Genomic DNA, 14,618 nt, shown 5'->3' with positions numbered 1-14,618 from the left:
AGATACATGTCCTACCCAGTGAGATACTAACCTGGCAGTACAGATCCCAGATACATGTCCTACCCAGTGAGATTCTAACCTGGCAGTACAGATCCCAGATACATGTCCTACCCAGTGAGATACAGACCTGGCAGTACAGATCCCAGATACATGTCCTACCCAGTGAGATACAGACCTGGCAGTACAGATCCCAGATACATGTCCTACCCAGTGAGATTCTAACCTGGCAGTACAGATCCCAGATACATGTCCTACCCAGTGAGATTCTAACCTGGCAGTACAGATCCCAGATACATGTCCTACCCAGTGAGATTCTAACCTGGCAGTACAGATCCCAGATACATGTCCTACCCAGTGAGATACAGACCTGGCAGTACAGATCCCAGATACATGTCCTACCCAGTGAGATACTAACCTGGCAGTACAGATCCCAGATACATGTCCTACCCAGTGAGATTCTAACCTGGCAGTACAGATCCCAGATACATGTCCTACCCAGTGAGATACTGACCTGGCAGTACAGATCCCAGATACATGTCCTACCCAGTGAGATACTGACCTGGCAGTACAGATCCCAGATACATGTCCTACCCAGTGAGATACTGACCTGGCAGTACAGATCCCAGATACATGTCCTACCCAGTGAGATACTAACCTGGCAGTACAGATCCCAGATACATGTCCTACCCAGTGAGATTCTAACCTGGCAGTACAGATCCCAGATACATGTCCTACCCAGTGAGATACTGACCTGGCAGTACAGATCCCCGATACATGTCCTACCCAGTGAGATTCTAACCTGGCAGTACAGATCCCAGATACATGTCCTACCCAGTGAGATTCTAACCTGGCAGTACAGATCCCAGATACATGTCCTACCCAGTGAGATACTGACCTGGCAGTACAGATCCCAGATACATGTCCTGCCCAGTGAGATACTGACCTGGCAGTACAGATCCCAGATACATGTCCTACCCAGTGAGATTCTAACCTGGCAGTACAGATCCCAGATACATGTCCTACCCAGTGAGATACTGACCTGGCAGTACAGATCCCAGATACATGTCCTACCCAGTGAGATACTAACCTGGCAGTACAGATCCCAGATACATGTCCTACCCAGTGAGATTCTAACCTGGCAGTACAGATCCCAGATACATGTCCTACCCAGTGAGATTCTAACCTGGCAGTACAGATCCCAGATACATGTCCTACCCAGTGAGATTCTAACCTGGCAGTACAGATCCCAGATACATGTCCTACCCAGTGAGTCTGACCTGGCAGTACAGATCCCAGATACATGTCATACCCAGTGAGATTCTAACCTGGCAGTACAGATCCCAGATACATGTCCTACCCAGTGAGATACTGACCTGGCAGTACAGATCCCAGATACATGTCCTACCCAGTGAGATACTAACCTGGCAGTACAGATCCCAGATACATGTCCTACCCAGTGAGATACTGACCTGGCAGTACAGATCCCAGATACATGTCCTACCCAGTGAGATTCTAACCTGGCAGTACAGATCCCAGATACATGTCCTACCCAGTGAGATTCTAACCTGGCAGTACAGATCCCAGATACATGTCCTACCCAGTGAGATTCTAACCTGGCAGTACAGATCCCAGATACATGTCCTACCCAGTGAGTCTGACCTGGCAGTACAGATCCCAGATACATGTCCTACCCAGTGAGATTCTAACCTGGCAGTACAGATCCCAGATACATGTCCTACCCAGTGAGATACTGACCTGGCAGTACAGATCCCAGATACATGTCCTACCCAGTGAGATACTAACCTGGCAGTACAGATCCCAGATACATGTCCTACCCAGTGAGATACTGACCTGGCAGTACAGATCCCAGATACATGTCCTACCCAGTGAGATTCTAACCTGGCAGTACAGATCCCAGATACATGTCCTACCCAGTGAGATACTGACCTGGCAGTACAGATCCCAGATACATGTCCTACCCAGTGAGATACTGACCTGGCAGTACAGATCCCAGATACATGTCCTACCCAGTGAGATACTGACCTGGCAGTACAGATCCCAGATACATGTCCTACCCAGTGAGATTCTAACCTGGCAGTACAGATCCCAGATACATGTCCTACCCAGTGAGATTCTAACCTGGCAGTACAGATCCCAGATACATGTCCTACCCAGTGAGATTCTAACCTGGCAGTACAGATCCCAGATACATGTCCTACCCAGTGAGATTCTAACCTGGCAGTACAGATCCCAGATACATGTCCTACCCAGTGAGATTCTAACCTGGCAGTACAGATCCCAGATACATGTCCTGCCCAGTGTGATTCTAACCTGGCAGTACAGATCCCAGATACATGTCCTGCCCAGTGAGATTCTAACCTGGCAGTACAGATCCCAGATACATGTCCTACCCAGTGAGATACTGACCTGGCAGTACAGATCCCAGATACATGTCCTACCCAGTGAGATTCTAACCTGGCAGTACAGATCCCAGATACATGTCCTACCCAGTGAGATACTGACCTGGCAGTAGAGATCCCAGATACATGTCCTACCCAGTGAGATACTGACCTGGCAGTACAGATCCCAGATACATGTCCTACCTAGTGAGATTCTAACCTGGCAGTACAGATCCCAGATACATGTCCTACCCAGTGAGATTCTAACCTGGCAGTACAGATCCCAGATACATGTCCTACCCAGTGAGATTCTAACCTGGCAGTACAGATCCCAGATACATGTCCTACCCAGTGAGATACTGACCTGGCAGTACAGATCCCAGATACATGTCCTACCCAGTGAGATTCTAACCTGGCAGTACAGATCCCAGATACATGTCCTACCCAGTGAGATACTGACCTGGCAGTACAGATCCCAGATACATGTCCTACCCAGTGTGATTCTAACCTGGCAGTACAGATCCCAGATACATGTCCTACCCAGTGAGATTCTAACCTGGCAGTACAGATCCCAGATACATGTCCTACCCAGTGAGATACTGACCTGGCAGTACAGATCCCAGATACATGTCCTACCCAGTGAGATTCTAACCTGGCAGTACAGATCCCAGATACATGTCCTACCCAGTGAGATTCTAACCTGGCAGTACAGATCCCAGATACATGTCCTACCCAGTGAGATACTGACCTGGCAGTACAGATCCCAGATACATGTCCTACCCAGTGAGATTCTAACCTGGCAGTACAGATCCCAGATACATGTCCTACCCAGTGAGATTCTAACCTGGCAGTACAGATCCCAGATACATGTCCTACCCAGTGAGATTCTAACCTGGCAGTACAGATCCCAGATACATGTCCTGCCCAGTGAGATTCTAACCTGGCAGTACAGATCCCAGATACATGTCCTACCCAGTGAGATACTGACCTGGCAGTACAGATCCCAGATACATGTCCTACCCAGTGAGATTCTAACCTGGCAGTACAGATCCCAGATACATGTCCTACCCAGTGAGATACAGACCTGGCAGTACAGATCCCAGATACATGTCCTACCCAGTGAGATTCTAACCTGGCAGTACAGATCCCAGATACATGTCCTACCCAGTGAGATTCTAACCTGGCAGTACAGATCCCAGATACATGTCCTGCCCAGTGAGATTCTAACCTGGCAGTACAGATCCCAGATACATGTCCTACCCAGTGAGATACTAACCTGGCAGTACAGATCCCAGATACATGTCCTACCCAGTGAGATACTAACCTGGCAGTACAGATCCCAGATACATGTCCTACCCAGTGAGATTCTAACCTGGCAGTACAGATCCCAGATACATGTCCTACCCAGTGAGATACTGACCTGGCAGTACAGATCCCAGATACATGTCCTACCCAGTGAGATTCTAACCTGGCAGTACAGATCCCAGATACATGTCCTACCCAGTGAGATACTGACCTGGCAGTACAGATCCCAGATACATGTCCTACCCAGTGAGATTCTAACCTGGCAGTACAGATCCCAGATACATGTCCTACCCAGTGAGATTCTAACCTGGCAGTACAGATCCCAGATACATGTCCTACCCAGTGAGATTCTAACCTGGCAGTACAGATCCCCGATACATGTCCTACCCAGTGAGATTCTAACCTGGCAGTACAGATCCCAGATACATGTCCTACCCAGTGAGATACTGACCTGGCAGTACAGATCCCAGATACATGTCCTACCCAGTGAGATACTAACCTGGCAGTACAGATCCCAGATACATGTCCTACCCAGTGAGATACTAACCTGGCAGTACAGATCCCAGATACATGTCCTACCCAGTGAGATACTAACCTGGCAGTACAGATCCCAGATACATGTCCCACCCAGTGAGATTCTAACCTGGCAGTACAGATCCCAGATACATGTCCTACCCAGTGAGATTCTAACCTGGCAGTACAGATCCCAGATACATGTCCTACCCAGTGAGATACTGACCTGGCAGTACAGATCCCAGATACATGTCCTACCCAGTGAGATTCTAACCTGGCAGTACAGATCCCAGATACATGTCCTACCCAGTGAGATACTAACCTGGCAGTACAGATCCCAGATACATGTCCTACCCAGTGAGATACTAACCTGGCAGTACAGATCCCAGATACATGTCCCACCCAGTGAGATTCTAACCTGGCAGTACAGATCCCAGATACATGTCCTACCCAGTGAGATTCTAACCTGGCAGTACAGATCCCAGATACATGTCCTACCCAGTGAGATACTAACCTGGCAGTACAGATCCCAGATACATGTCCTACCCAGTGAGATACAGACCTGGCAGTACAGATCCCCGATACATGTCCTACCCAGTGAGATACTAACCTGGCAGTACAGATCCCAGATACATGTCCTACCCAGTGAGATTCTAACCTGGCAGTACAGATCCCAGATACATGTCCTACCCAGTGAGATACTGACCTGGCAGTACAGATCCCAGATACATGTCCTACCCAGTGAGATACTGACCTGGCAGTACAGATCCCAGTCCTACCCAGTGAGATACAGACCTGGCAGTACAGATCCCAGTCCTACCCAGTGAGATACTGACCTGGCAGTACAGATCCCAGTCCTACCCAGTGAGATACTGACCTGGCAGTACAGATCCCAGTCCTACCCAGTGAGATACTGACCTGGCAGTACAGATCCCAGATACATGTCCTACCCAGTGAGATTCTAACCTGGCAGTACAGATCCCAGATACATGTCCTACCCAGTGAGATTCTAACCTGGCAGTACAGATCCCAGATACATGTCCTACCCAGTGAGATTCTAACCTGGCAGTACAGATCCCAGATACATGTCCTACCCAGTGAGATACTAACCTGGCAGTACAGATCCCAGATACATGTCCTACCCAGTGAGATACTAACCTGGCAGTACAGATCCCAGATACATGTCCTACCCAGTGAGATTCTAACCTGGCAGTACAGATCCCAGATACATGTCCTACCCAGTGAGATTCTAACCTGGCAGTACAGATCCCAGATACATGTCCTACCCAGTGAGATACTGACCTGGCAGTACAGATCCCAGATACATGTCCTACCCAGTGAGATTCTAACCTGGCAGTACAGATCCCAGATACATGTCTTACCCAGTGAGATTCTAACCTGGCAGTACAGATCCTAGATACATGTCCTACCCAGTGAGATACAGACCTGGCAGTACAGATCCCAGTCCTACCCAGTGAGATTCTAACCTGGCAGTACAGATCCCAGATACATGTCCTACCCAGTGAGATACTGACCTGGCAGTACAGATCCCAGATACATGTCCTACCCAGTGAGATACAGACCTGGCAGTACAGATCCCAGATACATGTCTGTAGCGGAGTAGAGGTACGATCCAAAGTAGCTCCGCTGGTAGACAGGAACAGCAATCCAATACAGGTATCAAACGGGTAGCGTGGTTACAATCCCTTCCCTCCAAGAACTAGACGACACATAGCTTGGAGGTCAACTGTCAGCTTTATTCACACAATTTCTTTTATGGCTTTTTCCCATGCAAGGGAGGTAACTCAAAACAACCAATCACCTCACAATCACCTCCCCTCCCTCTCCTCCCCTTAGATTAACAGGTAAATTAATTAGAGGGAACCGAGTTTTCCCCAGTTTCTGAATGACCCCTAAATACGGGGGGTACGGGGATACACGAGGGGTCCCCTGGTAGGTCTGCTCTGGGTGAGTAACATATTCAAATTTCACCCAGATCAGACCAGGGGTTCGGGAGTTACAGGTATTTAAAGATTTGACCGACTGCAGGGACACAGTAGCCGAAAACGGCTCCATAGATTCTGGCCCTGTAGTCGGTCTACTTCACTGCCTAGAAAGTGCCGAATAGCTCAGCCATCCGACCCCAATCTTTGGTTCGGATGAATCCCCTAAACTGGGGAATGCAAACTACCGAACGGCGGGCCTTTCGGCAGTTTGGATCATACGATTTGGGGATCCTGGAGGTCTGAGCGGTGTCTGGGTAGTCGAGCGTCCGATTTTAGTTCCAGACGCTCGACGACCAAACACCGCTGTTCGGCAGTTAAGATGGCCGCCGCCACATGGAGATTAGGCGAACGGCGGCCACCCACGGACCCAATAACGGTATGTGCACCTCGGTTCTTCCGTAACCTGCTGGCACAATATACAATATACATTGACATGGAGTTAGGGACACATAACATTGAATATACGAGTTTCGGGTGGCTGCTTCTGCCACAATGCTCCCCCAGAACCAAGCCAGCATACACAGTCTGATCCCAACGGATCGGCTTGGGGATGTCTGGAGGAGTACCCACAGATCACTTGTCTAGTTCCGTTTGCCGGGATAACCCGTCAGCATTTCCATTGAGCTTCCCCGGGCGATATTGGATATTGAAATCAAAGGGCTGAAGCGCCAAGCTCCAGCGCAGCAGCCTGGCATTGTCTCCTGACACCCGGTTCAGCCAGACCAACGGGTTGTGATCTGTGAGCAGGGAAAATGTTTGTCCATACAAATAGGGCTGTAATTTCTTGAGGGCCCACACCACGGCAAGGCATTCCTTTTCGATGGCGGCGTAGCTTACTTCTCTGGGTAAAAGCTTTCGGCTGAGGTAAGCTACTGGGTGTTCACCGCCATCGGCTCCGATCTGGCTCAGTACTGCTCCCAATCCGAACATGGAGGCGTCTGTATGGACGAGAAAGCGTTTAGTCGGATCGGGAGCAGCCAACACAGGGGCATTAACAAGGGCATTTTTTAGGAGTTGGAAGGCCTGCTCACACTCTGGGGCCCATACTACTAGTTTGGGAAGGTTCTTGCGGGTCAAGTCGGTAAGGGGCTTGGCTAGGGCGCTGTAGTTAGGTACAAACTTTCGGTAATATCCTGCCGTCCCCAAAAAGGCTAGTACCTGGGTTTTAGTGCGGGGGGTTGGCCATTTAGCTACGGCCTCTATTTTGGCTGGTTCGGGTTTTTGGTGGCCGCTGCCTACTCTGTGTCCGAGGTATTGGACCTCGGCCATCCCTATGTGACATTTACTGGGCTTGAGGGTCAGTCCGGCTTCCCGGATGCGGTCTAGTACTGCTCCGATATGGTCTAGATGATCGGTCCAGGAGTAACTAAAGATGGCTATGTCGTCTAGATAGGCGCAAGCATATTCCTGAAACCCGTCCAATAGTCGGTCCACCATCCTCTGGAAGGTGGCCGGGGCGTTCTTCATCCCAAATGGCATGACCCGGAATTGGTACAGGCCAAATGGGGTAACGAAGGCCGACTTGGGGATGGCGTCCTCGGCTAGAGGAATTTGCCAATACCCTTTACACAGATCGATGGTGGTTAAGTATTTCCCCCTAGCCATTTTGTCTAATAGCTCGTCTATCCGGGGCATGGGATAGGCATCGGATATGGTTTTATCATTGAGCCTCCGGTAATCTACACAGAAGCGGGTAGTTCCATCCCGCTTCGGCACAAGTACTACGGGGGAGGCCCAGGGGCTATCGGAATGCTCAATTACCCCTAACTGCAACATTTCCTTCAATTCCTTGTACATGTTCCCCCTCACTGCTTCGGGAATGCGGTATGGTGGTTGACGGAGTGGGATCGGGTCTAGGGTTTCTACCCGATGGGTAGCTAACGGGGTATACCCCGGGAGGTTGGAAAAAGTGGCTCCTTTTTCCCTAATTAAAGTTTGGGCCTGAGCTTTTTCTTGGGGATTCAAGCGGTCTCCTAGCTGTACGGCTGCGAGATCCTCTTGTAGCGTTCCTCGGGCCAGCATGTCAGGAAGGGGTAGGTTATCTGTGTCCTCTGCAGCCGAGGCGCAGATGGCGGATACTTCCTCTGTGCGCTCGTGGTAGGGCTTCAGCATGTTCACATGGAACATGCGTCTGTCCCCGGTCCCGGCGCAGGGGCCGATTATATAGGTGGTATCGCAGACCTGCTCTACCACCTTGAATGGGCCCCGCCAGGAAGCCTGTAGCTTGTCAGTAGGGACAGGGCGTAGGACTAGTACTTTCTGGCCGACCTGAAAGCTGCGGTCCCTGGCTCCCTTATCATACCATTGGCGCTGGCGGGTCTGGGCCGCCTGGAGGTTGTTGCGCACAGCCCGGGTCAATTCCTCCAGGCGGTTCCGGAACTCCAACACATAGGGTACGATAGGGGTGCCGTCAATGGTCGTTCCCCCCTCCCAGTGTTCCCTTATTAGGTCTAGGGGTCCCCTTACCCTCCTTCCGAACAACAGTTCGAAGGGAGAGAACCCTGTGGATTCTTGGGGTACCTCTCGGTAGGCGAACAGGAGATGGGGTAAGAACCGCTCCCAGTTCTTCTGAGTGGCTACGAACGTGCGGATCATTTGTTTTAAGGTCCCATTAAACCGTTCGCAGAGGCCATTGGACTGGGGGTGGTATGGGGAATTAAGGATAGCTCGGACCCCGCATACTTTCCACAGCTGTTGCGTGACCTCAGCCGTGAATTGGGTACCCTGATCTGAAATGATCTCCCGGGGGATCCCCATACGGGTAAATATACGCATGAGGGCGTCTACTATGGTCTCTGCGTGTACATTCGTCAGGGCTACTGCTTCGGGGTACCTAGTGGCATAGTCTACCACGGTCAATATGTATTTCTTACCGGACGGGCTTTTTTGCCTCAGTGGTCCGATAATGTCTACCGCTACCCGGCTAAAGGGTTCTTCAATAATGGGCAGGGTGTGTAGTTTGGCCTTGTATCGGTCCCCCCGCTTTCCTACTCTCTGACAGGTATCACAGGTATTACAGTACTGCTTAATGTCCTGTGATATCCCGGGCCAGAAGAAGTTCTGTAATAGCCGATGTTTGGTTCGGCTGATCCCTAGGTGTCCGGACATGGGAATGTCGTGGGCGATCCGCATTAACTCTCGTCGATACTTTCGAGGCACAATTAACTGTTTAATGGGTACAGGAATGGATCCGGCTACTACCTTTTCGGCATACCGGTATAATAACCCCTTATCCCAAGCATATCTCTCCCCCTCTCTGCCAGTCTGGTCTTTATCTATCCTGTCCTTGTAAACTTGTAGGGACGGGTCCAGGGCGACCTCGCTACCAAATTCTAATGGGGCAGCCCAGGGTAATACAGTGTGATCAGGGGGGTTTGTGCTTACCTGAGCCTCAGAGGCAAGGTGGGGTGCCGTGGTGCGAGCCTGTTGGCGGGTGACGACCGGGTAAGCTTCCTGTGGAGGAGGCCGGGTAACAAAAGCGGAAGTTAGCTCCCCCAAATCGTTCCCCAAAATCACATCGGCAGGTAGATCCTGCATCATCCCCACTTCAATTTGTCCTGCCCCCGCTCCCCAGTCCAAATGTAGTTTAGCAGTGGGTACCTTGTAGATAGCTCCCCCTGCCACTCGAACGGCAATACAATCCCCAGTGAGATGGTTCGGGGCCACTAAATGGTTCCGTACCAGAGTGATGGTGGCCCCAGAATCTCTTAACCCCTCCAGCCGCTTGCCCTCCACATGGACCACTTGCCGGTGGCCCTGGCGGTTGTCTGAGGCCGCCTGGACGGGGTTTACCTCATGGAGGGTGCCCAAGGGTTCTTCTATTTGGGTAGAGGTGAAAGGTTGAGCCCAGGGCCGGCCTTGATAGCAGTGTACCGCCGCTCGGGGGTTGGTTGGTGGTCGTTGAGGGGTCCAGGCTGGCCTGGCCCGGTTTTGGGGACAGTCTCGTTGCATGTGACCCAGCTGGTTACATGCATGGCACCGGACAGACGCCCGGTTGTTGTACCTGGGGGGTTGGTTCTGGTAGGTCCCCCCTGGTCGGGGTGGATTTGCTGGGGTAAGCTGGGGAACAGCGGGCGTAGGTTGTACTCTACTGGAGAACTGCTGTTCCCGCCGGGAGTCCTGATGCTCATCTGCTAGTTGAGCGGCCTCATGCAGAGTACGGGGTTTACGGTCTCTTACCCAGATCTGTAACTTTGGAGACACACGGTTGTAGAACTGTTCCAGCATCATCAACTGCTTGATCTCTTGGGCCGTGACGGCTTTGGCTGCCTCAAGCCACCCGTCAGCTGCCCGTTGTAGGCGGTGTGCAAATTCTGCATGCGAGTCTTTTGCTGATTTGGGTAATTCCCGGAACTGTGTTCGGTATGCTTCAGGTGTAATGGCATACCGTGCGAGCAAGGTTTGTTTTACCTTCTGATAGTCTCGGATATCCTCCGCCGGCATAGCTCGGTAGGCATCTGCTGCGCGGCCGGATAGGTTACCCGCTAGCACTCGTACCTGTTCTTCAGGGCTAATGGCATGCAGCTGGCACAAAAGTTCAAAGTTCTGTAAATAGCCATCAATGTCCCCCTCGGTATCATTAAACGCCTTGAATACCTGGTACGGTATTTTGGCTTTCGCTGGCGGGGTGGGGGCTGATGTTGCGCTTCCCTGCGCTGATCGCTGCATAAAGAGAGCCTGTACATCGTTGTACACCTGGTCTGCTTTCTGTGCTGCCATGGCTGGTGAGAATAAAGCCATCCTGGCCCGATATTCTCTGGTAAACTCAGTTTCTTCCCCCTCCCTTGGAGGAGCTGCAGCAGCTGCGACTCTGTCTCCTTCCATGAGTTCTGCGATTAGGATATCCTTTGTTTTGTTGCTTGCTATCCTCCCTCTCGCTTCCAGTAACTCTTTTAGCGTATCCCGTTTCAAGAGGGTATAATCCGTTTCCATTCAGTCCTTTAATTCCTGCTGAATGCCTCTTGCTGTGTAGTACGATCCCGTCGCTTGCCACCAATTGTAGCGGAGTAGAGGTACGATCCAAAGTAGCTCCGCTGGTAGACAGGAACAGCAATCCAATACAGGTATCAAACGGGTAGCGTGGTTACAATCCCTTCCCTCCAAGAACTAGACGACACATAGCTTGGAGGTCAACTGTCAGCTTTATTCACACAATTTCTTTTATGGCTTTTTCCCATGCAAGGGAGGTAACTCAAAACAACCAATCACCTCACAATCACCTCCCTTCCCTCTCCTCCCCTTAGATTAACAGGTAAATTAATTAGAGGGAACCGAGTTTTCCCCAGTTTCTGAATGACCCCTAAATACGGGGGGTACGGGGATACACGAGGGGTCCCCTGGTAGGTCTGCTCTGGGTGAGTAACATATTCAAATTTCACCCAGATCAGACCAGGGGTTCGGGAGTTACAGGTATTTAAAGATTTGACCGACTGCAGGGACACAGTAGCCGAAAACGGCTCCATAGATTCTGGCCCTGTAGTCGGTCTACTTCACTGCCTAGAAAGTGCCGAATAGCTCAGCCATCCGACCCCAATCTTTGGTTCGGATGAATCCCCTAAACTGGGGAATGCAAACTACCGAACGGCGGGCCGTTCGGCAGTTTGGATCATGCGATTTGGGGATCCTGGAGGTCTGAGCGGTGTCTGGGTAGTCGAGCGTCCGATTTTAGTTCCAGACGCTCTACGACCAAACACCGCTGTTCGGCAGTTAAGATGGCCGCCGCCACGTGGAGAATAGGCGAACGGCGGCCACCCACGGACCCAATAACGGTATGTGCACCTCGGTTCTTCCGTAACCTGCTGGCACAATATACAATATACATTGACATGGAGTTAGGGACACATAACATTGAATATACGAGTTTCGGGTGGCTGCTTCTGCCACAATGTCCTACCCAGTGAGATACTAACCTGGCAGTACAGATCCCAGATACATGTCCTACCCAGTGAGATTCTGACCTGGCAGTACAGATCCCAGTACCCAAAATAAATGTGCTGTACTTATACTACAGAAATGTGGGTCTTTAATTTCTCGCCATTCATTTTGGATTTGTGGTAATTTTCCTTTTAAAAGTCTGGGTTATTAGATGGACAGCGTGTGACAAACATGTACTGCTCTCTCTCGGCCGCTCCCAGCCCCCCTCTAAAACAAATCAACTGGATAAAGATTGCACTGACTACAAAAAGCACTTCATCAAGTCTAGCAAGCCGTGAAATCCCGCTGCCAAGAAAGAGGTTCAAACAAGAGGCGGAAATTTATTTTGATATGGTGTTCCTGGCTCCAGAGTACTTTGCAAAGGGTTGTGTTTTAGGTTTCATTTAATAGAACTCTTGTCACATCTCCGTAGCTTTCAAACTCTAGCGTTCTGTGCGGTTATTGAGGAGAACGTGGTGGAAAGACTTGTGTTTATTGTCCCTTTCAGACTGTATTCTAACCCAGCTGGCTGCCTTTAACTGTGACGTGTGTTCCCTCTCAGCATTGCGACTCTAAACATATGGGAATCTCTAATTATATGAATATATTCTATGTGTAGACTTTGCTAATGGCTTCACATATTACATAAAATATCGGTCTATGTTTATTATCAAGCATTAAAAAGCAGTGTTGTGTTCCTCGTGCCGGTGTTGGATTCGCGTTAGACCGCTATGCAGGTAGTATTTTTTTAATTTCACTGTATAAGATTCGCTGTAGCCCGTGTGACTGTTGTAACGGCACAATCTGTATAATCTGTCCGCGCGTCCGGAATGCAGACCTGAGTGTTTTGCAGTTTAATTATAACAGGAACAAGAACGTCTAGATAGCTGAAGCAGTCCAACATTCCGAACAATGTACACATTGTATATAAATAATTATCCTTCGAATCAGTATTCCAGATGTCACAATGAACGTGAAGCTTTGCTCGCTTTTACTTTTCTTTTTTCACTTATTACTTCCACTGCGTGATCTCACTAAGAGCATTATCCTTTAATAAAACTTATAAATTATCTTGTCTATTTCCTGTCCTCTGCAGAAAATGCACTGTGACAGCAGCAAAGAGTTCTATTTGTTCTCTAAGTCCCGGTTATGCATCATTCAAAAGATGGGTGACAGCCTGGCTCCCGTGGTCCCTGTAAGATTTATTGTTCTCCTGCTCTCCATGTGCCATTAGTTTGCCTGCGCAGAAATTGATTAGCAGACTGCAGGGAGAGCAGGGCTTGTGCTGCTCGGTTTAATGAACTAGTTTAGATGGTTAATAGTCTCCTTGGCCCTCGGATCTGCTATCGCGGTGCTAACCGTTCTGGTCAGACCTGCTGCCAATAATTGGAAACTTGAGTCAAAGTGGAGTAATCTGCCATGGGTAAAAAGTTCATCCTGTGGAGACAACCACGGGTTAATTAGCATCTTCAGCGGGGATTGTTCTGTATTTATTTATATTATAGAATGCTGTCTGCTTTTCACATGCTGCTATCAATGTTTAATATCCTTTGCTGGCATTAGTGCTGTTGCTTGGCAACATGTAAGTTCTGTGTAGGCGTAAATCGAGGGATTGGCTTCACCCCCTCTGTGTTCAGATCGACTGGCACCAATTTCCGATTGAGGGCTGGCAGTGCTACCAAATCGTGCTTCGAAAGGAACCTGTACATGGGAATCCATATCCATAAGTCCATAATTCTGTGATCCTAAAATAAAATATACACAATATATTAAGTATTGATCGCCCAGCATAATAATTCTTCCTATAACGTGACAGCTGTTATTTTGCACCCTCCGTGGCATCACGTGGTATCATTTATAACTTCTTACAGGGGCTGAGGGGACCCCATTGTAGTTTGATAATCAGCATATTATAAGTGGGCGCAGTGCGATCCCAGTGAACGCTCAAACATTGTATGTTTACTACAGGAGAATGTGTACTGCAAGAAATGCTACGTGCTATAGATTTTACAGAAAACACAGAAAAGCGGTAAGAAATATATTTTTACGTAAAAAGTAACCTTTATTAATTTTAAATACAGAACAATAGTAACTATTATTGTTATTGTTTTAAAAAAATGAATAAAGGTTACTGTTTAAGTAATAATCTGTCTTACCACTTCTCTGTGTTTTCTAATAAATTGGAGGGCTAAACCCCCTTGGCCTGGTGTTGGACCCCTTTTATAGATATCTCGTGTTGACAAGCTCTAGATGATCTCGATTGTCCATGTATACCCGTACTGCACCGTGTCTCCTTCTCTGTGTTTCCTAATAAATTGGAGGGCTAAAACCCCTCGGCCTGGTGTTGGACCCCTTTTATAGATATCTCGTGTTGACAAGCTCTAGATGATCTCGATTGTCCATGTATACCCGTACTGCACCGTGTCTCCTTCTCTGTGTTTTCTAATAAATTGGAGGGCTAAAACCCCTCGGCCTGGTGTTG

At 49.4% G+C, this 14,618-nt stretch overlaps 1 protein-coding gene across 4 annotated transcripts in view; it reads left to right on the top strand.

Annotated features, from left to right (window-relative positions):
• PHKB (phosphorylase kinase regulatory subunit beta) overlaps positions 1-14,618 on the top strand; it is a 200,210-nt gene that overhangs the window by 133,613 nt on the left and 51,979 nt on the right. The window lies entirely within an intron of this gene.

This window comes from Pelobates fuscus, chromosome 12, assembly GCF_036172605.1.
Source record: "Pelobates fuscus isolate aPelFus1 chromosome 12, aPelFus1.pri, whole genome shotgun sequence".
NCBI lineage: Eukaryota > Metazoa > Chordata > Amphibia > Anura > Pelobatidae > Pelobates > Pelobates fuscus.
The sequence above is the reverse complement of the archived record's forward strand: the minus strand, read 5'-3'. Positions and strand labels throughout refer to the sequence as shown.